The sequence below is a fragment of the Drosophila arizonae genome, chromosome X, assembly GCF_054131065.1.
Source record: "Drosophila arizonae isolate 15081-1271.41 chromosome X, UAZ_ARI_1.0, whole genome shotgun sequence".
In the NCBI taxonomy this organism is placed as follows: domain Eukaryota; kingdom Metazoa; phylum Arthropoda; class Insecta; order Diptera; family Drosophilidae; genus Drosophila; species Drosophila arizonae.
The window spans coordinates 31,149,576-31,174,973 of record NC_142927.1 but is presented as its reverse complement, the minus strand read 5'-3'; the positions used below and the strand labels follow the sequence as shown (position 1 = coordinate 31,174,973).

At 39.8% G+C, this 25,398-nt stretch overlaps 1 protein-coding gene and 2 non-coding genes across 7 annotated transcripts in view; 1 reads left to right on the top strand and 2 right to left on the bottom strand.

Moving 5' to 3' along the window:
- Mnr (Membrane-bound Notch regulator) overlaps nucleotides 1-25,398 on the bottom strand; it is a 108,127-nt gene that overhangs the window by 35,299 nt on the left and 47,430 nt on the right. The window lies entirely within an intron of this gene.
- TRNAI-AAU (transfer RNA isoleucine (anticodon AAU)) lies at nucleotides 2,746-2,819 on the bottom strand. Its single transcript has one exon. It is a non-coding gene; the product is annotated as a tRNA-Ile (tRNA).
- On the top strand, nucleotides 3,670-3,742 carry TRNAR-UCG (transfer RNA arginine (anticodon UCG)). Its single transcript has one exon. It is a non-coding gene; the product is annotated as a tRNA-Arg (tRNA).

Here is a 25,398-nt window from a genome sequence, read left to right as displayed (position 1 = left end):
GAATCGGAGTGGTTTCAGTGGGCAGTGGACAGAGGACAGAGGACAGAGGACAGTGGACAGCAGGCAACGGGCAACGACTGTGGCTGGTATTCCGATAACAACAATGGTAGGGCGGGTGGCCGGTCATTGGACATCGGATATTTGATGTCGTCTTGCTGGATCGCTCTTTGGGGCAAAATAAATTACCATAATTTAGGGGTAATTCAGCCAGCAACAGCAGCAAAAACAGTAAAAGCTCACAAAATGTCGCAAAAACTCGCAACTGCGGCAACGTTGACAAAGGACGAAGTGGGCGCCGCAGCCAGGGCGATGGGATTTCTCCAAGTTAAGTGGACATGAAACATGCACGACCATCCACAAATGATGAGTGTGTGTGTGTGTAGGCTTGGTAACTAGTTTGATACCATATACAAATACCGTATATGTAGATATATAAATATTGATATATTTGTGTGTGTGGTAGAACATATGGAAACAAATACAACTAACGTAACAGACTCAAAAATATATATGTATATAGATTTACTATTGTAATATGAAGTTTATAAAAATTTAACTTTTGTGAAGAGCAAATCAAAGAGACAATGTATGTATGTGAAAAGGCGATAAAGAATATACAAGGAAATAGATAGGAAAAGAGACTATGAAGACAGATAAGATAGGTGAACATATAAATATGAAAAGATAATCATAATTGATAAGAAGGAACAAAAAGGAGAGATTAATAGACAAAAAATAATAATTATAAAATAATAAATCAAAGTGGAAGAGACAAAGAAGAATAGAAATAGTAAAAGTAACACAAAATTCATGAAATTAATTTATTATACGTCATAATTTAATAACTAATTATTTGAATGCTTCTTCTGTTTCGATTTGTACAAAATAATTTGCTAAATTCACAATTGAGAACCCTTATATTGAACTATTTCTTCATTCATAAGCAATTCGGTTTGTTTTTTCGCTCCTTAGCTCAATAGAACGAATAGTTGAAGTAGAGTATAGCAGTAGTATAATGACAGAAGAGAGAATGCCGTTCGGAATCATCTCAACTGCTTTGGTCTCATTCGAATGATTCGAATCTTTTATAATTGTTATAGAGTCTATTAAAGAACTAATAATAGGGCAAAAAGACGCTCTGGCGCTTCCTCAATCAAAATTAAAAAAAAAAAAAAAAAAAAAAAAAAATTAAAGAGCTACAAGATATTCCGTATATTCACATGGAGTCAAAACTATTTCCCTACTCTTGCACTCTTTAAAGTTTCCGATCCCGGTCGAAGCATGTTCAGGGCGTGCATGCCCCTCTTTGCGCAGCAGCTGCAGTTACTGGGTGTCTGCACAGTCATCGGCTCATTTGATATGCTTTTTTTATTAGAGCTCCCATTGCTGTTGGGGTCTGTTGGGGTGTGTATATGTATACACACATATACATATATGTATGTGCGTGCTTAGCAAAGCTTTTGATAAACTGCTTTACTCAAGTTGAAAGTTAGCCCATGACTGGTCACTGTTAGCTGCGAGCTGTTTGCCGGCCACAATTGAGCAAGAGTTTTGGCCACGTTTAACTGACTCGAATTCAGAGCCATGTACAAGGCTAATATAGTTCAATAGCCAATGCGACGCCTGCGAAATGTGCGCACAGCTCATTTGATGCACATTATCGTGTTTTTCGTCTGTTTTTTCCTATTTGCTTTCATTCTTGAATGTCTGCCAAAAAGTGGGCTCGAAAAAATCCTCGAAAATGAAAACATTTACAAGGCACAGACAGGCGACCTCTGACCTCGTATCTACATAAAGCTCAAATAGGAGGAGACAAAAAAAAAAAAATAAAAATAAAAAAAATAAAAAAATAAAATATATATATATATATATATATATATATGTACGTATATATGGGCATTTGTATATATGTATAAGTATATATAGTCATGTTGTTTTGAGCTGCGGCATTGGCGCCCTGCAAATTGTTAGCTATGAATTGAATGAATTGAATCGAGATGAAGATTGAGCCAAATGTATGGAGCCGAGTACCTACCACTCCAACTTCTGCCCTGATGCTGCCCATGCCCCCCATACTCGAAATGCGACTATGGGTCGTTGGCTAGCGCCCGATGATGATGGTAATGAAGATAATAATGACGCTACCAACGAATTTTATTGTGAATGAAATTGAATTCAATTGTGGAAAATCGAATGCGACGTCAGCGCAGACTGCGACGGCGGCAGAGGCAAAGGTATTGGTACAAGGCGGGACAGACAAAAAACATAGGTAGAGGGAGAGTCAGCAGCAGCAGCAGAGGCAGTGGCACAGGCAGAGGCGGCATTGCTAGCGAAGCGCAATAATTGCGCAACTTATCAACGTCAATTGGTCTGGTTGCTGAGCCACCCGAGCATGAGCCCCGCCCACTTTGCTAAAAATGCCGCCAAAAAGCAAAAAGACGTCTATAGTAAATGTTATGAGACTTTCAGCTAAATGGCATTTTAACACAAATAAATACGTAGCTATGCTCCTCCATATATCTGTACCTACAAACATAAATATATAAAAAATTATAAATAGTGCCGTTATAAGTCTACATAAATTGCTATAATAGATTGCTGTACTTATGGTATAATAAATGTGTACTTCAATTCAGAGTACAACAAAATAATACATATTATAGTTGAACAAATAAATAAAAAACAATCAAAATATAGCCATAAATTTAAGAAAAAAAAAGTATTTGTATACAAAAATACCAGAATTGGCCCATGGGGGGATCGAACCCGCGACCTTCGCGTTATTAGCACGACGCTCTAACCAGCTGAGCTAATGGGCCGATGTGCTCTCTGAGCGAAAATAGTCCAGATAAAAATAGCCCACGTTCAATATATAAATAGCCCAGAGCATTCCGTTTGATAGACACTGAGCGGTACCGATCGCAACGAAAGCAAAAGCTCTTATCATAGCGAGCACAAAAGTGCGAAAGCTTTGTTAGCTTTTTGCTAATTAACGCTGTCTCAAGCTAACGACGGCCACCGGAAGTACCATAACGAAAGTGTGTTTGTAGCAAAAATGTTCTTGCGGCTGCTACTCCTGTTGTCGTCTTCTTTGTTGTTGTTGTTGTAACGGCAACAACAATGGAAATGACACGATGAATGCTTAAAAGTCAGACGGCGGGGGTGGAACAAGAGGAGAACTGCCGTACATACGACTTTACAATTCATTTTGCACATTTCCTTGACATTCTCATTTGAGCAGCAAAGTTATTTTTTTAAGGTTTTTATGTTTCATTGTGTCCATAAAGCCTGCATATGCGACGTGTCTTTCCATTGTGTTGCGTCAGTGCGAATATGTATGTATGTGTCTACGTACATACCTACATACATACATAGAGTAGGTACCTGCTCATCTCTATTTTAGTGTCCCGGTCGCAGAGCTGGGGCATATCTGTTCATTAGAGCGTCGCTTAATTAGCGCAGCGCTTTGTTTTGCACACACTTCCACTTCCTCTTCCTCTTCCTCTTCTACTTCTACTTCCTATGCCCTATTCCCCAATCTACATTTACTGCTCCCCACGCTTATTCTCATTTCTATTTATGCTAGTGCCATTGGCCCCGGCCACGTCAGCGATGTTGCGTCATCGTAGCGTAGCTCGTTTAGAGCTTCTGGCGCCGTGTCACATATCAGACCGTGTGGCCTAATGGATAAGGCGTCGGACTTCGGATCCGAAGATTGCAGGTTCGAGTCCTGTCACGGTCGAATAACAATTTCATGTTCTTATTGTGCGCTCCTTACTTTTAATTCTCGTTCGTTATATTACTCAACTTTAATGTTGCCTCATTTTTTGTACGCGCTCTCTCCCGATAGCAGCAATTAATGTTGATGAGAATGACTTGATTTGTTTGCGTCGCCTTTTTTGCACCTGTTTGCGCGCACATCTATTTTGTCCCTCTTCTTTAGGCAGCCTAATTAATTCTTAAGCTGCCTGTCTGTGCAGTTAGCTCTCATATGCCTTCTCTGGGCGGAGTCACTGCAATCGAGCACCAGACCACCTGCGAGCGGGTGCGACTGTCTGCACTTCCGTCCACATTAAGAGCACATTCAACTTTTTCCTGGCAAAAACTTTTACCGGGCAAACTTGGACGAGTTGGAAAGTGTGCGGCCATAGCCCCAATTATATGCAGCCATTGTCGCTCTATTTGCCTGCAGCATTCCCTCATCTGCGCTTCATCTCCACCTCCACCTGTACCTTTACCCACCTCTGTCTTTCTGCTGTCTCAGTCTTTTGTCAGTGTCCGAAGTTTTCGATAAGCATTTAATTGCAGGTCGAGAACTCTCCGACTTTCTCACTCATCCCCACTGCTGAGACCTTCTACCACAGCTTTCGACTCCGGCAGTTCGCGCTTTCCCTTACGGAAAATACATTGAACAATTTCAAGCGGATGTTAAATGTCAGATGTCTGATTATTCGCGCACCGTTGCTGTTGTTTTTGCCGTTGTTGTCGCCAATTTATTGCCGTCAGAGGTAAAAAAAAATATAACGAACGTATGAAATGAATATTGACCATTCGACTCCTATTTGCAACAGTTAAGATATACGAGCGCAATGTGGAAACATTCGAGGCAGGAATTCAATAATGACGTAATTAAAATAGGAAATATTGAATAAAGTCAAACGGGCGAATCAATTTAGTAATTTTATAATAAACTAAAAATGTGCCAAATTAATTCTTACATCATAAATAAAAAATCTAGTATGCTCTTGAGCTTTTCGATTTAAATATGTAAAAAGGTTTTTCGTAGGATTAGTTGTATTATTGTATTTCATATTATTTATTTATATTTAAAATATTGGGAGTAAATAAAACAATGATATTATCGATGTTATTCGATTTTATTAATGAAAATAACGAGAACGAATGAAATGATACTAACATATTTCCATGTAAAAAATGTGTTTCACCATTGTAAACATCATTATAAAGGGGTTATAACTTATAACAATCGTTTCCGTGCTTGAGAGGCTTCACTGTATATGAATTTGCGATTAACTAAAGGAGATTTTAGGCTGGCATATTCCAAAGCCACGTTCAAGATTATAATAAGCATTCCAAGTCTGCTTCAATCTCTCTCTTCATCAGTCAATCACTCTGTCAATGAGCCTGTCTTGTTCACATATATGGCCAAGCGCCTCTGTTAAATGCGTTGAAAAATGTCTTTGCCCAAATTGTATGTGCGAATTATGTAAATTGCGAATTCCTGGCAGCAATTCGAGTAAGCGTTTATTAAAGAGCTCGACTCTAGTGGAAAACTTACGCGTAGAGCAGCTCATTGCTTACTCCGCCTCCGCCTCCACCTCCATCTCAGACTCTTTCTCATTCCTTCTGGCTTCAGAATGTGTCTTGTCTGTGCCCTAGCTGTCAACTTGATGCAGACCGAAGTTTAAATGAATTTAAGGCCTGAGCTGAGCTTTGCTCTCATTCCCTTTCGCCCTATCTTTCATTGTCCCTCTCTTTCTCTTTCCCTTTCCCTATCTGTCTCTGTTTTTATCCATCCGTCTGTTTGGCTGTACTATGTTGGTATTGTGATTACGCATTTTTGGCTGCAAATGAAATGTTTGTCAACTTGCTGCCAAAACAGCGCACAACTTAATGGGAAACGACACAGAGGAAGCACTCACACGTATACACGCACACTTCAAACACACACGCATAAGTAGCAAACAAACAAATAAACAAACAAACATTGGCGCAATTTTGCTGCAATTTCAAAAAAGTTCTTTTATATACCGTGCGTCCGTAAAACGCAGTCGACAAGCGTAAAGGGTATTTAGCAGAAAACGGAATTAGCAAGAGTGTGACTACGAATATATTTTAGATCATGAATGAACATGGATATTGCATGCAAAATATAAAAGTAAATATGCATACTAAATTCAAATAATATATATATATATATATATTACAAATGCACCTGGGAATATATACACTATTTCCTCATGCAGCTTTTTTACATTATGCTCACATCCCATAAACATCATTGCCATACTATTGATTCTATTTCAAGTTCCTTAATATAAAAGGCACAACAAATTCATATCCGTAGAATTTCAGCTGAGTGCATTCAGGGTGAGTGACAGTCGGGCATACCCCCTGGGCTTCACTTCATTTTTGCTTAGTTCTCAAGCTCTGCTGCTGTTGCTGCTGGCGGCGCTGTAATTTGCATTTGTAATCAAAAAGTTGCACATAAACTTTGTTTTATGCTCATTTTCCTGCACCCACATACACACACCCACACCCACACCCACACCCACACATTAGTACGTTTTGACGAAAGGCGCAGGTTGCCAAGGCATTAGGCAAATAGCGCTTTAATATGCCACGAGTTCACGCAAGATCCAAAATTTATAATCATATGCGATGTACCAAAGGGATCCCTCAATCGTGAGATGAGCGAGAGAGTGAGAGAGGGAAGTCTAAAAAGTTGCGATAGGCGATACTTGTGGTTGAAGCAGAAAATGAAAGGCTAAGTTCTATTCAAATGCCATGATTATTATTAATATTTATTATTTAATACTCAACAGAAATAGGGAAACTAATATTAGGCAGACAGAGAGAGAGCTCTTAATCTGTGATAGATTTCTCTATTTGCCATCTAAGCTTAGTCCAGCCTCTACCGATGCATTTGTATGAAATCTGCGAACCTCTTGAACTGCTTCTTGCCTGTCTGCAATTTGATTAAATTGATGGCAGAGCACGAGCTGCACAGGTATCGCTCAACTCTCTGCTTTGTGGATGGCTTTCAAAATAATCGAAAAGCGATTGAAACGCATCAAGTTGAAATGCGAATACAAAAATGGCATTTAATCAACTGATGATGCTGCTGATGATGGAGGTGCAGGGGACTCAAAGCCGAGCAAATAAAATGGAAGCAAATTAAATATTTACTTGCTGTTAAATTTATGGCAGGCGGTTGCCAGCAGCATCGAACAAATAAATATGAAAAATAATAAAAAACAAACAAATAATAAAAGCTGAGGCAGACATTTACGAGAGGATTCCACTCCCTGTTGTTAACAAAAGTTGATGGCCGAGCCATCAAAATGCATTTATCAGGCCAATTCAAGTGGGGTTAATTTGATGGACTGCCGTCAGAAGGCTGCCTGCCTAACTGCCAGCAGAGGAACCAACAGCCAGTCAATATTTAATTTGTCAAAATGTCAGCAGCTTAAGAGATGCAGGCAGCGATAGATACAGATGTGGAGAGAAATATAGAGAAAGCAATAGAGAAAGAGAGAGAGAGAGAGAGAGAGAGAGGGAGAGAGAGGGAGAGAGAAAGAGAGTACGAAGAAAAAGGAAAAGTTGCAGTCAGCTGCATTTAACAATTTGCTGATAAATTAACTGAAGTTCGTTGACTAGTTGCAGGCCAACTGAAACAAGTGGCAACTGACAGGGGCTCTTAGCTTGGCTAACAACTTTTTAGCCCTGGCCTTAGTAATGACATTTCATTTTTCAACACACAAAAATCTGCTTGACTTATCTCTTTCTCCCCCTCCCTCCCTCTTCGTCTCTCTCTCGCTCTCTCTCTCTCTCTCTCTCTCTCTCTCTCTCTCTCTCTCTGTCTCTTGCCTTTTAGACACTCGGCAAATATGCAAATTAAGTTTTAATCGAGATTTATAGCTTCAGACAATGGAAAACAATTGGGCCAAAAACTTTGCCAAACTAACAAAATATTTGGTCATCAAACATGACAGCACGGTAAACTAATCTGAAAACGGAGCGCCACGCAAATGGCCAGCCTTCTTTAAATTATTTAATACCAATTATCGCTAATTGCATTTCACTATTTTTTCGACGCTGTTTGCATCGCTTTCACGAATCGCCATTTGTTTGTTAAACGATTTTAATCGCGATGGCAACAATAAAAACAATTATTTAATTACAAACCATTCCCAGCCAAGTGATCAACCGAAAGCAGAGTGAACGACTGGATAATACCCTAGCTAAACTCCATTCAACGCGAGATTCATTGAATGTAAAATAAATCCTCAAAGTGAGTTTCTGATTAGAGATTTCATTGGATACGGAGCAAATGTACAGAAAATATTGAAAAATTGAAGCTTCCATTTGTCAAGCGCTATTATGTTGCAATTTGTATCAAAAAGTTTTGCTGGCAGAAATAAAGTTTCAGTAAGCATTACTAGAATTGTCCCAGTGACTCTTTGATTGTTTGAATCTTGATGAGAATAGTCCTCAGTCGACTTTGCTATTCCTCTCGAGAAGCCTTTTGGTTGAAAGGCAGCAGAAATCAATAAAATTGATTATTAAATCATTTCATTTTTGTTAATCACAAAACAGAAAATGCCGAACTGAATAAAAAAATTTATTAAATCAAGGAATGCGCAATAATTTTTTAATGAGCGCTGACAATCAAATTAAAGTCGTAATATGTCAATGGCAATACGTCGTATCGGTGTGGTATTATGACGTTGTGCTAGTTGCTGTTTTGAGATTGCCGATAGATTAGGCATTTTAGTGTCACAAAAAGAGAGAGGGAGAGAGAGAGAGAGAGAGGGAGAGAGCGAAAAAGTCCAGTTCTTACTGAGTGAAAGTATAAGGTTTTAGCGATTTCGATATTCAACAAGTAAGAAAATTCTAGTCGAGACTGCTCGACTACGAGATCCTCTGGAACCTTCGAGCAATAGCTATTTCAATAATTTTTCGCGTCTTTCTGCTTACACAAGACACACGCCACACACACACACACACACGCACACATGCACACACACACACACACGAACGAAAAGAGATCCAGACTTTTGGACGACCAAGAACGGAACACGGAACGAACACCGGAAACTCGTTATTGTACTTAGTTATAGCGGAGGCGCAAACAAAACTAACGTTACGACATGTAAGAAGATCTCGCAACTATGCGTCAAGTCCTTCTCAAACAGTTCGATTTTTCCGTTTCCCTTCTTGATACTCCAAGACTTTTTGGTTGATCTCAATAAAGGAAAGCGACTTTAGTGTATGCGTTGGTAATGTGATCAATGAACACATCAACTGGTTACGCGAGTGTGAATGTGTGCATGTGAAGGGAAAGAAAGCAAAGGGCTTTCCAGTTGCTCATCACTTTTTGAGCCTCATTGTGCGAGCGTTACATACGTTTAACAAATCATTATACCCCGATTTCCCATTGTAAATGGGTTCAGGGTATAATTACTTTCTCGTTCTTCTTCCTCGGGTTAAGCTATTTACAATCATTGCACTCACGAGATGGATAAATGTCGATAGACGCATATCTATTGGCAGTTAATCACAGTGCTGTTCCCTCTAATCTCTTACTGGCCCACTTACATGTTTTGTCTTCATATGGCATATAACAATGTAATGTATACTCCATACGATTTTTGAAAAATATATTTGAAGCGAATGCCATTGTCTTTCAGCTTTCTCAACCTCATTCAGCTGAGCAATTATCGGAGTAAATCAAAGAACGTTGTGAAGGAATTATGAGGAGATAGTTGGCTGGCTCAAGGCCCAGCGGCAGATCGACGACAAACTTAATTAGCCAACACTTCCAGCCTGGCCAAGGCGAGCCACACACATCTGAGACACAATTGGCCGCAGTGCATCCTAATCCGAGACCCCAAGGGGCCCGACTGCGTGGTCGCAGTGAAAGTCTTGAGCCAACTTCATTGGGCGCAAGTCGAGTTGGCTCGCATCGGTGGGCTGGCGGGCTGGCGGGCTGGCGGGCTGGCGGGCTGGCTGGGCAGACAAAATCAATGTAGAATTTTAGTTAATTAAAAGACAATAAAATATGCAAATGTTAAAAGTGATTTGAGGCAGCCACAGCCAGACGAGGGGAGCCTGCCAACCGCAAAGTAGGGCACATTTGTGAGGCTGTGCCTCCTCTCGGTGCAGTTTCCGTTTGCCAAATGGGCTTTGATGTGCCAAAGTCAAAGTCAAGTGCGCCAAAAATGATGCAACCAAAGCAGACAACTGCCACAAGGGGGCATCACAGACGCACAAGCGGAGCGCTGCTATGGTAAGCACATAAGAGCCTCTGCCTCTGTCTCTAGCTGCCTCTGCTTCTGCCTCTAGATCCTTCGCTGCCTCTGCATTTCTCTCTGTCCCTAGACTGTTTGCCATATGTGACGTCGCATGCGTGATATTTTGTAAGTGCCATGCCCATGCAATATGCATCATTCGTGTCCACCATAGCGCAATCCAGCCCAGCCCCAACCAAATAAACCTACAGCTTGCCAGCTGCTTGCCTGCCTTGCCGCCAGCCTTGCCGCCAGCCTGGCGGGCTGGCTGCGGCGTTAGCACTGAGAAAAAAAACTACAAGTATAGAAGTTAATGTTTGAAAAATATATGCTGAATACAGTTTAAAATCAAGTTGAATAGAATATCAAAGAATATAAATATATTTCGATATATTAACTGTTCGAGTAACCTGATTACCTAATTTTACATAAATATATATAGAAGATTTGTATTAAGTAGCTTCCGTTTTTCTATGTACAAAATTATAAAATATGTATCCGTATAATATTTCACGATAATCTGATTATAATATGAAACACATGTATATACATATTTCCACATTAAATGTCCAACTTGAATCTACCCAACCTAGATGTTGGATAGCTATGGAGCTATTTAAAAAAAAAGATTTTATAAAGGACTTGATTATAGGGTAATATTGCTCGAATTGATTCTATTGCTGGGATTATTGAATATTCTACATCGTCATATTTAAGAATGCATAGATTTTGCTTAATGCCGAATGTCAATATAGACTACAAATTAAGTAATTGTCAAAGCTTTTGAATATGTACTGTCTACAGAGTATTATTAGCTCGGCAAGAATAGTTTGAGCTGATCTTTTTACTACAGCGAATAATTTTTTAGTGTATTAAGCGAGAGCAACTCAATTAATCGCATTTTCGCTGGGCTGCAGTGGCTGTTAATGCGTTTATTTATTTAAGCAGATGCTACAGCGTAAGGGTTGATGCGGTTGAGGAAGCTGCACGGGCAGCGCATGTGGTAAGGATGGTGTTGGTGGTGTGGGCGTGGCAAGTGTACTATTTTAAAGTACAATCATTTTATATGGCACTTAGCAGCCGCTTTTAATTTTATTGCAATCTGGCATCCTCACGATCTCAGCTGCAGTGCCAACGGAGCCACCGCCAGCACCACCAATGTGTCCCATGTGGCGGTGCGGTGGCTTTAAACGGCCGGTGCACTTTCTGCCAAGCCATGGGGTTGAGGTGGGGGTAGGGAGCGTGGCAACGGGCTGCCCAGCTGGCAGATAGGCGACAGAGCTGCCAATTATGCAGAGACCGCTTACTAAATATGAAATGACAACAAGTAAGAAGGCTCCAGTCGAGACTGCTCGACTAGGAGATACCCTGAACCCTCCAAGCTGATATTCTAATCAGTCTGGACTTCTTTTATGCACACATACATACACATGCACTTATAAGCACGTGCTCTGCTGACTGCGCAGTTAGCAGCGACTGCGCTTGGGCTGCGCTGCAATGTGGGCAATAATATGAGAATTTATTTGTTGAATAATTTCTTTTGTAGACATACGATCTTAATGAAACTTTCAGAGCGTAATCATATGGTTAAAATATGTGTACATTCCAAAGCACAAGTCTCTAGTACTTGAAAAGTACTAGTACTAGTACTTTTACAAATTGGGGGAGAAGGGGGCGTGGTATCCAAAATCTGCAAATTACAAAATCTTTGTATCCACTAACTTTATATACAACCCAAATATGAAGTCTCCAGGTCTAAAAGTGTTAAAATTATGCTGAAAAAACCAAGTCGATTTTTCGATTATTCTCGATAAAAAAGTTATCGGACGAGTTATCGAAAAAATAAAGCAAACTTGTATTGCCTATGGTATACACGAGTATGCATGCCAAATTTCAGCTCTCTAGCTCTTATATCTTCTGAGATTCTTTTGCTCATACGGACGGACGGACGGACGGACGGACAGACGGACAGGGCTATATCGACTCAGCTCGTCGTGCTGATCAAGAATATATATACTTTATGGGGTCTGCGATGATTCCTTCTGCCTGTTACATACTTTTCACAAAACCATTATACCCTGATTTCCCATTTTCAATGGGTTCAGGGTATAACAAGTAAGAACGTTGCAGTCGGGCGTTACCGACTGCGGAATACTCATTCACATCCCATCAACAATTTAGTAGTTAAGTTTCGTTCTAATACTGTAGAATATACAGGTTTTTCCGATTTGCCACGCCCCAACTGGGCGTAGACACCTCATTTTTGGTCAGTTTTTAGAAAGAGATAACGTTACCCTAACTGCAAAGTTTGAATGCTTACCCTAAAAAAATGTGAAAATTACAGGGTATTTTTCGATATGCCACGCCCCTAAAGAGGCGTAAAAATTATTTTTGGGGAATCGATAGAGGAGGCTACCAGTAACTCAACTATCCAAATTTGAAGCTTCTAGCTATTATACTTTAGGAGATATAAACTTTTGCGGTTTGCCACGCCCCCTGTGGGCGGACATATATCCGACAAAACTTTTTGGTCTTGGGTGATCAGTCCGAGTATATATACAAAATTTGAGGTCTCTGCCATCAATAGTGTCCAAAATATAGGAGAATTTAAAAAATCACTATATCTTCAGGTCCGATTTGCCACGCCCCCAACGGGCGTAGACTTATAATTTATCTTCAGACTTTATAGAATCATACCATTAGCTGACGTGCAAAATTTCAGCATTCTAGGATTATAACTTTAGGAGATACAGTTTTATCCGATTTGCCACGCCCCTAATGGGCGGAGATATATCCGCCATAGCTTGTGATCTTGGGTGATCGGCGCGGACCTACATACCAAATTTCAGCTTTCTAGCTCTTCAACAAACATGATTTCTGGTATATCGGAAAATGCATTTTCCGATTTGCCACGCCCCTAGTGGGCGGATCGGGAAAATTTTAACACTTTATAAATCGGAGATATACACGAGTATGTGTTCCAAATTTCAAGTCTCTAGCTTCAATAGCGCCGAAATAGATTGCGTTCATACGGACAGACGGACAGACGGACAGACGGACAGACGGACAGACGGACGGACAGCAAGACGGACATTGCACAAAACCAATATACTGATTCACTTTCGTGAATGAGTATAAAAATGACCAATAGATGCTGGAGAGTGGCACGGTATGCCCGACTGCAGATTGAAGGAGATATAACAACAGTCTAGAGTCCAGAGGGGTATTAGAGCAGAGCATCTGTTAGGCGGCCAAGCAGCTCAAATAGTTCTCTGTTACGCTCATTGGGGTGAAAGAAGACAACAAAGTCGAAAGCTGAGCGACGAAAGGCAAAAGCCGAAAAACGAGAACCGAAAACCAACGGCCGAATGCGTATCCGCAATGTCGACCCTCGTCTAGTTACAGCAACAGCAGCAAACAGACAACAACTACAACAACAACAACGACAGTGACAGGCCTAACAAAGCAAAAAGCATAAATATTGTTGTCCACGATTCCTGCTGCCCAGAATTCACTTCACCAACTGACCAACAACTCATGCAAGGCGACAGCCACAGAGAATGTGGACTCGAGGGTTGTTCAAGAGGGGAAAGGAGACGGCGATGGGCGGTGGGCAGTGGGCAGTGGGCGGTGCTGCGGCAGCACATGAATAACATTTATGTGGCAGCCTCTTAAAATACGTACATAAATTAAATTATTTATTAACGGTTTCCAGCGAAGCGACACAAAATCAAATCAATCAACGAAACAGGATGAAAATTCTTCAAGTTAGCCCCTAGAAATGGGCACATACAGAAATTTACGAGTACGAAATATTATTTACAGATTCTGAATTTAATAAAAGGAATAACGAAGTAAGTATCAAAATAAACTAACGATTTCAGGGAACTGAAGGGTAATGGCTTTAAAAATTAAGTTTTGAGGGTGTTACAATACTTGAAGTGATTAACCTGAACAATAAACAATTCACGAATGGGATCTTAAGCGTTTGACTTGTAGGTATCACCCAGGGAACCTGCTGGAAATGTAGACCTTGTCTTTCGGTTAACTGTAGGTTAATTAATGATGCAATTGAACTTTATTCACGCACGTGCCGCCTTATTGACACCTCTAAAATGCCTTCGTACACTCCTCTTGAATAGGCAATTTCCCCTCAATATATCTCATTTTCTGTATATGTATGCCTCATCGCGCAAAAAGTAAATATTTAAACTACTTTAGAGTCGAGTTCTTTTCGGTTTCGTATCGTTAACTGGCATTCAGCCAAGCTTAACTGGAGATAATTTAATTTTTGTTGCATAAGCCGTAAGCTGTTGAATAAGCCTTTCTATGAGCACAGTTGAATATAACTGTTTCGTACTATCTATTGGCGGCTCTCCTTCTTTTCGTGCTCTCGCCGAGATTAAATTGCTTGGAAACTCTCTAATGACCGCCCGAAATTTACATACAGCCAGGGCGCCGTCCGGCATATGGACGGGGGATTCTTTCTGCCTGGTAGACCGCAACCTACTTATGATTGCGATTATGCCCTCCGACTCGAAAATCGACATAAAACGTTGCGCTTTGTGCCGCGCCTTCAAATGAATTAACCAAAAGCGGTAACAGCAACAACAACACAAAAAGAAATATATATATATATATAAAACAAGTAAGAAAGCACTAGTCGAGACTGCTCGACTAGGAGATACCCTAAATCCTCTAAGCTGATATTCTAATCATTCTGCACTTCTTTTATGCACACATGCATACGTATATTCATGCGCTCTGCTAACTGCGCAGCTTGCAGCGACGGCGCTTGAGCTGCGCTGCAGTGTGGGTAATACTATGAGAATTTATTTGTTGAATAATTTCTTTTGTAGACATACAATCTTAATGAAACTTTTAGAACGTAATCATATGTTTAAAATGTGTGTACCTTCCAAAGCACAAGTCTCTAGTACTTGAAACACGTTTTTCACAAATTGGGGGCGAAGGGGGCGTGGTATTCGAAATCTGTAAATTACAAAATATAAACTTTATATATAAAAATATATATAAACTTTATATACAACGCAAATTTTATGTCTCCAGGTCTAAAAGTGTTCAAATTAGGCTGAAAAATCCAAGTCCATTTTTTCGATTATTCTCGATAAATAAGTTATCGGATGAGTTATCGAAAAAATAAGATAAAGTTGTACTGCCTATGGTATATAGGAGTATCCATGCCAAATTTAAGCTCTCTAGCTCTTATATCTTCTGAGATCGACTCACTCATACAGACGGACGGACAGGGCTATATCGAGTCAGCTCGTCGTGCTGATCAAGAATACTATACTATATGGGGTCTGCGATGATTCCTTCTGCCCGTTACATTCTTTTTCATAAAACCATTATACCCTGATTTCCTATTTTCAATGGGTTCAGGGTATACAAAAATAGAGAGAAAAAATTGTAATGGACCCGGTTGGCCGAGTCCTGATCCGGTTACATTCGCATAGCACCCAAACGTGGTGCCAAGCAAAAATGAACGCTCTCAATGGCTGCCACAATCGGGTAGCGGACGGGGCGGGGACAGACTGAAAGGAACAGGGGGCGCAGCAGCAGCAGCGGCAGCAGCGGCAGGACGCAATGTCGGACAACGCGGGGCAATTATTGTAAGCGGCTTTCATCGTGCGATGATTACACTTACAGCTGAAATGGCGCTCGACAAGAGGAGGACGGGTCGTCGCACGAAAAAAATAAAATACGAGAAATATGGGCAGAGCAGACAAACTTAAGGATTCAACGAAATTCGAGTACACTTGCAAGCTGAACGAGCTCATCTTGAATTGTTTTTCCCTTCACCACTCGAACATCCCCACTTTATCCACGAAGGCGATGGAAGTATTTCGAAATATTGGTTTACTCAGTTTAATACATTTATGAACCCCAATTAATAATTTATTACATTTTAAATATATTTTCATTCTAGAGGAATAACACGAAGAAATACAGAGATCCGATATTTTTTATATGTTTATTCATGTATCTGTTCTTTCCCATAGTTATTGAAATTTCTGCATCAATGTAAAAATCAGTAAAACCAATTTCCATGTATAGAATGCATTATGTCTAATTCATCTATAATGTCTCATCCAAACTAGCCTCAGTTAGGGCATACAATAGTGATAGGAACGATACAAGTATCGCCAGTGTAGCCAGAAAAAGACAGACTGAGAATCTGCACCAAAGAAAAAAAAGAGAGCGTGCGCGAGAGAAGAAGAAGAAAGCAGCTGAAAAAAAAAAAGAAGAAAATCGAGTAAAATTTTTCTTGGTGTCTACTGTTAGGCCCTGGGCTGAGCTCTGGTTAGTTGACTGCTTGTTGGCCATGTTTGTTGGCCTAATTAGTGCTCTGCATTTTTATGGCATAATTTTCGACGTTGTAAGCGTTTTGGCGCCATCAAAGTGTACAACATGGAAATATTACATTAAAATTTACGAAGCCGCGCGCGTCCCCAAAAACAACAACAACATCAAAACAGCTAAACAACAGTTGTTGGATGCCTGCTCTACAAGTAGGTCAGCTCCAACTATGGCTGGGGCAATTAGCGCCCTGTTTTCGGTTGCGGTTCGTTTCATACGTATTCAATGTGCTCACCTGTAAATAGATAAGAGAAAACAAACATTGAGATTAGTAAGGAATTAGGTGGGCTGCAGAAAGCGTTGCTTAAGGAGAGCTAAGTAGCATAAATAGAATCAACATGATTATCTTTAAGTACTACTACATATTTAATAGAATAGTGATTATACAAACACAAGTACACATATACACCACACACATACGCACACTAAAAAATATATATTTATTTTTGTTTTTCTTAATTAAAATATGTATATTCATATTATGTAAATAAATACACGATTGTGATTTCAAAAACTTGAAGTAATCACAGTGTTTTAAGTTGTTCAAGTTGAATCATTATATTATCAATACTAAGCTTATTGCATTAATACGCTATTAATTATAAGTACACAATTATTTACATAATAATTGTTACATATACTAAATTATGTATCGATGCCAGGTATCCTAACTATTCCCTGATATGTTGTGGCACATGCAGGTGTTTAATGATCCTTCCAAGTAGGAAACCCAAAGCAGTACCAAAATGATGTGAAAATCCAGAAAAATATGCACTTATGTAAATTTTTAAATTTATTTAAGGAAATGCTTTAAATTGTTAAGTTTATGAGGGTGGCACAACTAAGCGAAGTACTCGCTGAGAGAGAGCGAGAGATATACAGAGAGGGAGGGAGTCCATTTCACTCAATACCTTATGCATTTGAATGGTTCGTGGTGAAATTTTGGTGCATCGAGTGCAATAAAAATGCATTTCATGCTCGAAACATGACTTGGCTCAATTTATTTGACTTTGCCGCATTTAACGACTTCACACAGGAGCTGCAACTGGAGCTGTTGCAATTTGCAGGCGCTGCTGGGCACCAGCTTCAAACACACACGCACACACATACTATAGGAGCGTGAAATGGTGCTAGGCCACAATGAGCTCAATTTACGCCGATGATTGGCGGCCGAGTAGGTTGGGCATATGCGCATCGCCCGCTGTGCTGTATGCTGGGCCTTAGCCGAAAAAGTTTCATTTTTGCATTTGCCTATCGTCTATCGTCTATCGGCTGGTCTGCTCGTCTGGTCGTCTGGCAGTCTGGCTGTCTGTCTAAATGATTCGCTGGCGTGTGCTGGGCTCCACAGAGCCTCAGCTGTGGCTTCTAAGTAGCAGCCGCCAGACGTTAAACATCGCGTGCAGACAGCCACGCCCTCGCACCGCAGCCGCCTTCCAGAAAGCCGTGTTTTGGCAAGCAGCAAAAAGGGAAGAGGGAAAAAATAAGTCACAGACGGGAAAATTGCACAGCACACGAATCGGCATTGAGACTGCTTGTCGAGGAGCGAGCTCGTAGCTACCTCGGGCGCAACTTCAGCTCCGCTGCCATCTGGCAGCTCCCAGCTCGAGGCAAACAAGAAACTACAAGCCATATATAAAAATCAACTGACATGTCTATGAGGTGCAAGGCGGCGCGGCGGGTTGGGGACTGCCTGCTGCCACAGTTGTTAAGGCTTGGCGGATGTCTGCTATCCCGCTTCGTCCGCTTCCTCACCCTGTCTCCACGCCCAGCTCGCCAGGAATTCCCGTAACAAGCAAAGCATTTTCTTGCCATTTACCAAGTTTCATTTCGAGGAGCTGAGAATGTGTTTAAGGCAATTGGAGAATTGCAATTGCAACTTTATGAAAATGCCAGTAGACATTTTAATTGTGATTTGTGCGCTTGCCATGACAGAAAGAGATAGCGATAGAGAGAGAAAGAAAGAGAGAAAGAAGAGAGAGAAAGGGAGGGAGAGGGAGAGAAGTGTACAGAGTTGTAATAAAATAAACCAAGATCTGGTTACCATGACACCTGCAGAGAGAGCTGTTCTTTGTTTTCCGAACTATTCAAATGCCGGGAATGCCGTCAAATAATTCTGTAAGCTAATTAACCCATCGAACGCATCATGAGCATTGTTCTCGCTATACAATGGCACAAAAGAGCTGCATGTGCAATGCCATGCAAGCTCCCCCATTCACGACAGAAGAAGCATTCACTTACACACATGTCTATAGAAATAGAAACATACATGTATACATATACGTGCCACCACAAACGAAATGAGGTATCTCCGTCAAAACCTCATTGATAGCTAATTATCAAATTTATCCTATTTAGCAGGCCACAAGTAATAACAATCTAAGCTTACAATTATTCGAGTAAAAGATCTGTTTAATATGAAAACAGATGAGGCGAGAAATTCTTAATTTCGTCTGCAGCTCTAAAGTGCAGTTAGGATCTCATTGAAAATCAAAAAATAGATTCATTTAATTATGGTCAGTTGAGCCAACTGCCCAGATTTGATAACCTCGACCACAGTGAGTTATTTTGGTAATCGCATCTTGAATTTGCTGACCAAGCATTTAAGGAGCGTATACTCCTACAATGGTGCGATGAATTGTCAGCGGAATGATGCACAAGCGATAAACTGAAATACGAAATTCGCGTTGTACGTTTATCATATTTATAACCCACTTAAACGAATTGGTTGAAAAATTTTCCAAAATGACATATTCCCTCAAAATCGAATGAATTATGAATGACAAACTACTTTTTTACTTAATATGAACGATTTAATAACGAGTTCTAAAAAAGAAGAACAACAAGGAAAAAAGTACCCATTTGTTGTACCAAAAATATAGCCCAATTTCATGTTTTAGTCAAAACATGTAAGAAAGCTCTAGTCGAGACTGCTCGACTACGAGATCCCCTGAACCCTTCGAAGAATTGATATTTCACAATAATTCTTCGAGTCTTTCTGCTTACACAAGAAACACACACACTCACACACTAAACAATTAAGAAGGCTCCAGTCGAGACTGCTCGACTAGCAGACACCCTGAACCCTCTAAGCTGATATTCTAATCATTCTGCACTTCTTTTATGCACACATGCATACGTATATTCATGCGCTCTGCTAACTGCGCAGATAGCAGCGACTGCGCTGCAGTGTGGGCAATATTATGAGAATTTATTTGTTGAATAATTTCTTTTGTAGACACACAATCTTAATGAGAGCATATTCATATGGCTAAAATGTGTGTACTTTCCAAAGTACAAGTCTCTAGTACTTGAAATGCGTTTTTTACAAATTACAAAATATTTGTATCGATTAACTTTATATACAACGCAAATTATAAGACTCCAGGTCTAAAAGTGTTCAAATTAGGCTAAAAAAAAATCAATTTTTTGATTATTCTCGATAAAAAAGTTATCGGATGATTTATCGAAAAAAATATTTTAAAAAACGGACAGACGGACAGGGCTATATCGACTCAGCTTGTCGTGCTGATCAAGAATATATATACTTCATGGGGTCTGAGATGATTCCTTGTGCCCGTTACATACCTTTTCACTAAACCATTATACCCTGATTTCCCATTGAAAATGGGTTCAGGGTATAAAAACATCTTGCATCCCTATGCAAGCATAAACACGCATTGGCAGCAGTGTGGGCTTACTATGGAAATTTTATTGTTTAATAACTTTTTTGTTGATTACCAATGCTCATGAAACTATCAGGTCGTCAATATAACATCAAAGTGCACAAGTCTATAGTATTTGTAATACGCCTTTTACAAATGTGAGGGTGAGAGCGTGTATATAGGGGTGGGGGATAAATTACAATATAAATATAAATTATATAAAATACATATAAGTCTACATTTAAAATTTGAAAGATCTCTCTAAAGGTGTAGGAGATATAATTAAATAACTAGCTTTCGATTGGGTTTTTAATCGATAATAAAATATCGAGAATAGTTATCGATATTTAGAGAAAAGCTCGATATGCTCATGATATACACGGACCTAGGAAAAAACGTTTCAAGTCTCTAGCTCTTATATCTTCTGAGATCAACGCGTTCATACATACGGACGGACGAGCGGATGGACGGACAGACGGACAGCTCGTCGCCCAGGGCCTAATCAACTCAGCTCATCCTTTTACCTGTTACATACAATAAAACCATTATACCCTGACTTCCCATTTTCAATGTTAGCACACAGAAAAAGTTAGCGGTTTTAGTTTTCTATAGATAGAACACAAATTTCGGTAAATTCTACTGAACATGCTCCTGTCACAAAAAATACTCTAAAATTTATTTTTGAAAAACCTTAAAAAGGTTTTTAAAATAGGTTCAAAGTATAAGGCTGGATGGGCTATAAATATGATTTGCACTGTATATTATTAAACTTTGTTTCAATGTAAAAGAGTATATTGGTTTTGAGCAATGAAATTTTGTATCGCAATACACGTCTGATAAAGTGTCAAGATTTCTAGGTAGCCACGTTAAGCGTTTGGTAGTTGCAGTGCTATTGAAAGATATGGCGGATATAGCTACGTCGACAGGAGGTGAGACAATGCGAGCAAGTTTATGAAACTAGAAACAATTTTAAATGCTAAAAGCTTGAAAATTATATACCTGAATTACTGCTAACCTGTAAGCTTACAATTTTTTCTTATGCGTTCACCATTGCAATGTGTTTAGAAAGTGGAAACAGAGTCGGCTGCGCCCGAATGTTGTTTTTAATTGTGATTTATAATTCAACGGCAAATCTCATTGGAAATTTAAGCAGCTGACTTTCAGTAAAATTTAATAGGGCTTTGTAAAACTTTCGGAAATTGTATCAGTTTTCCGAGGTCTGCCCATAATAAGCATCAAGTAATCAAATAAAATCTGTTAAAAATCAAATTGGTTTCTTTGTATTCTTATAGGAATATTATATCCATAAGTATAGTTAAGTCTGTTGCTATAAAAGCGCCAGTCAGTTTGACAGACATTGAATAAAACTTTCACAGCCAGAACTTTTTGAAAATGGCGTGGCATGCACAAGAGTAAATATGTATATATATGTATATATATATATATATATATATATATATATAAATATTGAATGTTACTTCAAGCGAATCAGGCCACAAGCAAGCATATCTACTGCACATATCAGAGAGCTCAATGTTGACGAATTGATTTCAATAATAAATGACAAATGATAAGTTAATCAAATTAGCATTGCTCAATCTGATTTCAAGGAATTATAATTTAGCTGCAGGCTTAGCAGATATAGCAGCTTAAGCAGTTGGCCAACAAGTTGGCTGGCTCGACTGTCAGTCAGTCGAGAGATTAGATCAACAACAACAACAAGAGCAGAACAATAATTAAAGACAACAACAACAACAGTCATTTGCTATTATGATAATTATTTTGAAAGGCTTTTCACGAGTTTTTGAACACAAAAGGGATTTAAATTACGCCGCTAAGCGGTTTATGTGACAACAACCACAACAACACGGCAAAGTTAAGAGCCAACGCATTTTGCCATCATCTTAGGGCTGAAGCAGCAGCAGAAGGCACCAAACAGACAGAGACAGAGACAAATAGAGAGCGAGAGAGTACGTGGAGAGAACTCGTCAGCAGTCAAGCAGCACATTTTGAGATAAACATAAAGCGCACCTAATGCGAATGTCTGTGTGTGTGTATATGTGGGTGGGTGTGCCCGCAGCCTACTGAGTCTGCTCATATGTATACATATTTACAATTGTCTCTGTATGTGTGTGTGATGTTGACTTTGGATAATGTCGTTTGTTGCCTCTACCGCGTTGTTTTCTGCATGTTTGTTTGTTTGTTTGACTGATTGTCTGTCATTTTGTCTGATTGTGCGCCTATTAGTATACAAATGAATGAATAAGTACGCACACATGCACACACACAAAGCACCGCAAACACATACACGCTCACACACACATATACTCACACATAATCACACAGCCTAACAACTGGCAGCTCGGCCGCTCATCTCATTTTCATTTTCGTTGATTGAATGTGCGAGCTGTTGCGATCCAAAGGCACAGCAGTGGAGCTCTTCAAAGCGCTTGCACGCCCCTTCTCAAGCACACCCCCTCTACACACACAAACACACAATTGACAAACGAGATTATTGTGCTTTAAGCCTTTAAGTCTTTGTTAGACAATTTGCAGCCAAACGGCAAGCAGAAAAATGAAAGCAGCGCAAGTGCGGCACGACAAGTGAATACCCTGTAAGTAAATATCAGCATTGATATGATGTAATAATAGTAATAATCTGACAGCATTGATATGGCTTTAGCTAATATGTGAGTAGAATTATTGCTGATATCGATTCATTACATTGAAATGTGATTAAGATAAATGAAAGTTAAACAAGGGTATCATAGCATAGCATAGTATATACATACATATGTATATATAGCCAATTAAACCTATCATTGGCAGGTAAATAGTCGAGCAGAGCTCGAAAGTGCGAGTGCGAGTATATACTGTGCCAAGCTAAATTTATTAAGTACTTAAAATGTTGCATTGTCATTTCATTCAAGCCCACTTCGTCAGTCTGTCTGTCTGACTGTCTAGTGTACTGCCTGAGAGTCTATTAAGCCAGCTGACTGAGCATCAGTCATAGACATTTCATGGCCGTTGCCATTTGTTGAGCAGCGGATCGGCTTTGCGCCGTTCGGCGGTATATTTCAATTGACTCGGAGCTGGCTAAATAGTCGATGAGGCTTGTTGCTGGCGGATTTGTCGCTAATGCAATTGTTGCTTTAGTGCGCCTTGGCATCGCCAGCTGGAATTGCTTAAGCGCCCCAAATGCAATTGCGTGCAACAGAGCTCAGGCAATTAATTAGCTTTGCCGATTGGCGGCAGTCAAACACAGCTTAGCACCGCTTTGTGCCTCACAATGAATGCGTATCCAAGTAATTGTGAATAATCCGATTGGAAAGCCGACACGGCTAATAGCTTTCAGTATTTATTATGCATGCCAGCTACTGGCATCGAATTGCCTTTAAGTGCCTCCGTTTTGCTTGACAATCTGACACAATTTAGTGCTATAGAGCACCAATGACCTTTTTCGAGACAACATCATTGTGTTCAACTCATATGAGTTGCATCTGAAAACTGTAACTGTAACATATTTTAAAGTGCGCATAGAAACGAAAACAAATTGACGATTATTATCGATTAAAGAATCTAGTATAGACGATCTCAAGTCTCTTTACGCTTTTATGGCTTCATACCCGGACGGATAGATACCTGCCCGTGTGGCTATATAGACTCAGCTCGTCATCTCGATGAATAGTAATTGGAAGAATTATATTATATTAATTATTAGAATGGTTCGGCGGTACTAGTAGTCGGGCAGTCTTGACCAGTGCTATTTTTATACCCTGAACGCATTGAAAATGCGAAATCAGGGTATAATGGTTTTGTTGAAATGTATGTAACAGGCAGAAGGAGACGTGGCAGACCCTATAAAGTATATATATTCTTGATCAGGACGGCGAGCTGAGTCCGTCTGTCCGTATGTATGAACGATTCGATTTCAGAAGATATAAGAGCTGGAGACTTCAATTTTTTTAGATGTCTGTATATACAGCGATATCGAGCTTACATTAAAAATCGATAACTCATCCCGTTCTTTTTTGATCGATAAAAAACCTCATCGAAACCCAGTTATAAAATTATATCTCCTACATATTTAAAGATAGAGTCTCCAAATTTTATGTTTATACATTTATGCATTTTATACAATTTTAAATTAAATTACAATTTAAATTAAAATTTACCCCCCACCCCTATATGCACCCCCCACCAACATATTTGTAAAATATGTATTTCATATACTAGAAACTTGTGCTTTGGCGAATAAATGCATATCAATGTTATAATTATAATCTGAAAGTTTCACGAAGATCGTATATCCACAAGAAAGTTATTAAACAATTAAGTTCTCATATTAAGTGCACACTGCAGCCCATGCGTGCTTAGGCGTGTGTGTTTCTGTGTGTGTGTGTGTGCGTGTGTCTTGTGTAAGCAGAAAGGCGAGAAAATTATTGAAATAGATATTGCTCGAAGGGTTCAGGAGGTCTCGTAGTCGAGCAGTCTCGACTAGAGCTTTCCTACTTGTTTGCTATTGCTTTGAATACTAATTGCCAAACTTATTTTGTGAAATCCATTAGAAAACTATAGTGAAAACTTATTATAGGATCATTCAAAATCCGCCCATAGATCTTCAATCCTTTAGTTAGTCCGCAGTCTGCCAGGAGAAACTCTCCTTGCCACACAATAACTAGAAATATAACTTTGAACATGCTCAAAACTTTTGATGACGACTTTACTTTTGCCACCACAGAAACAGAAACGGAAATGATTGATTCATCTCCAAGATAGCTGTAATGCATGGCAATTATTCACTTGCGGCAATCTAGAGAACGGGCTTGGCGCTGGCATAGATTCAGCTCGGGTAGCCAAATACCACCTGTTCGTATCACTTGTGTCAATTGCATACGAGTCGCAACGAGCACTTAAGTCACTTAAGCGTGCATCAAAACAAACGAATTGACTGAATTGAGCTGCGGCCTCAATGATTGTGGTCGAGTTGGGCTGTTGCTGCTAATGAGACGGGGCGTTGCGCATAAATTGCCACAAGCAAAACAGAAACGTCCATCTGTCCACCTATCCATCTGTCTGTCTGTATGTCTATCTGTCTGTCTGTCCGTTCACTCGCTCAACTGTTCGTAAAATGTTAATTGACACATTGGTCTAATGAAGACCTTGTCGGCTTACGGGCAAGCTCTCGGCCATGTAGTGCAGCTGATTTTCCAATTAGCCGCTGCCACAGTATATTTGACTTTGATGAGCGCTATAAGCAAGCTTCATCGTCCAAATAATGGAGCGACGGCTCATTACAGCTTAACAGCTTAGCTGATTAA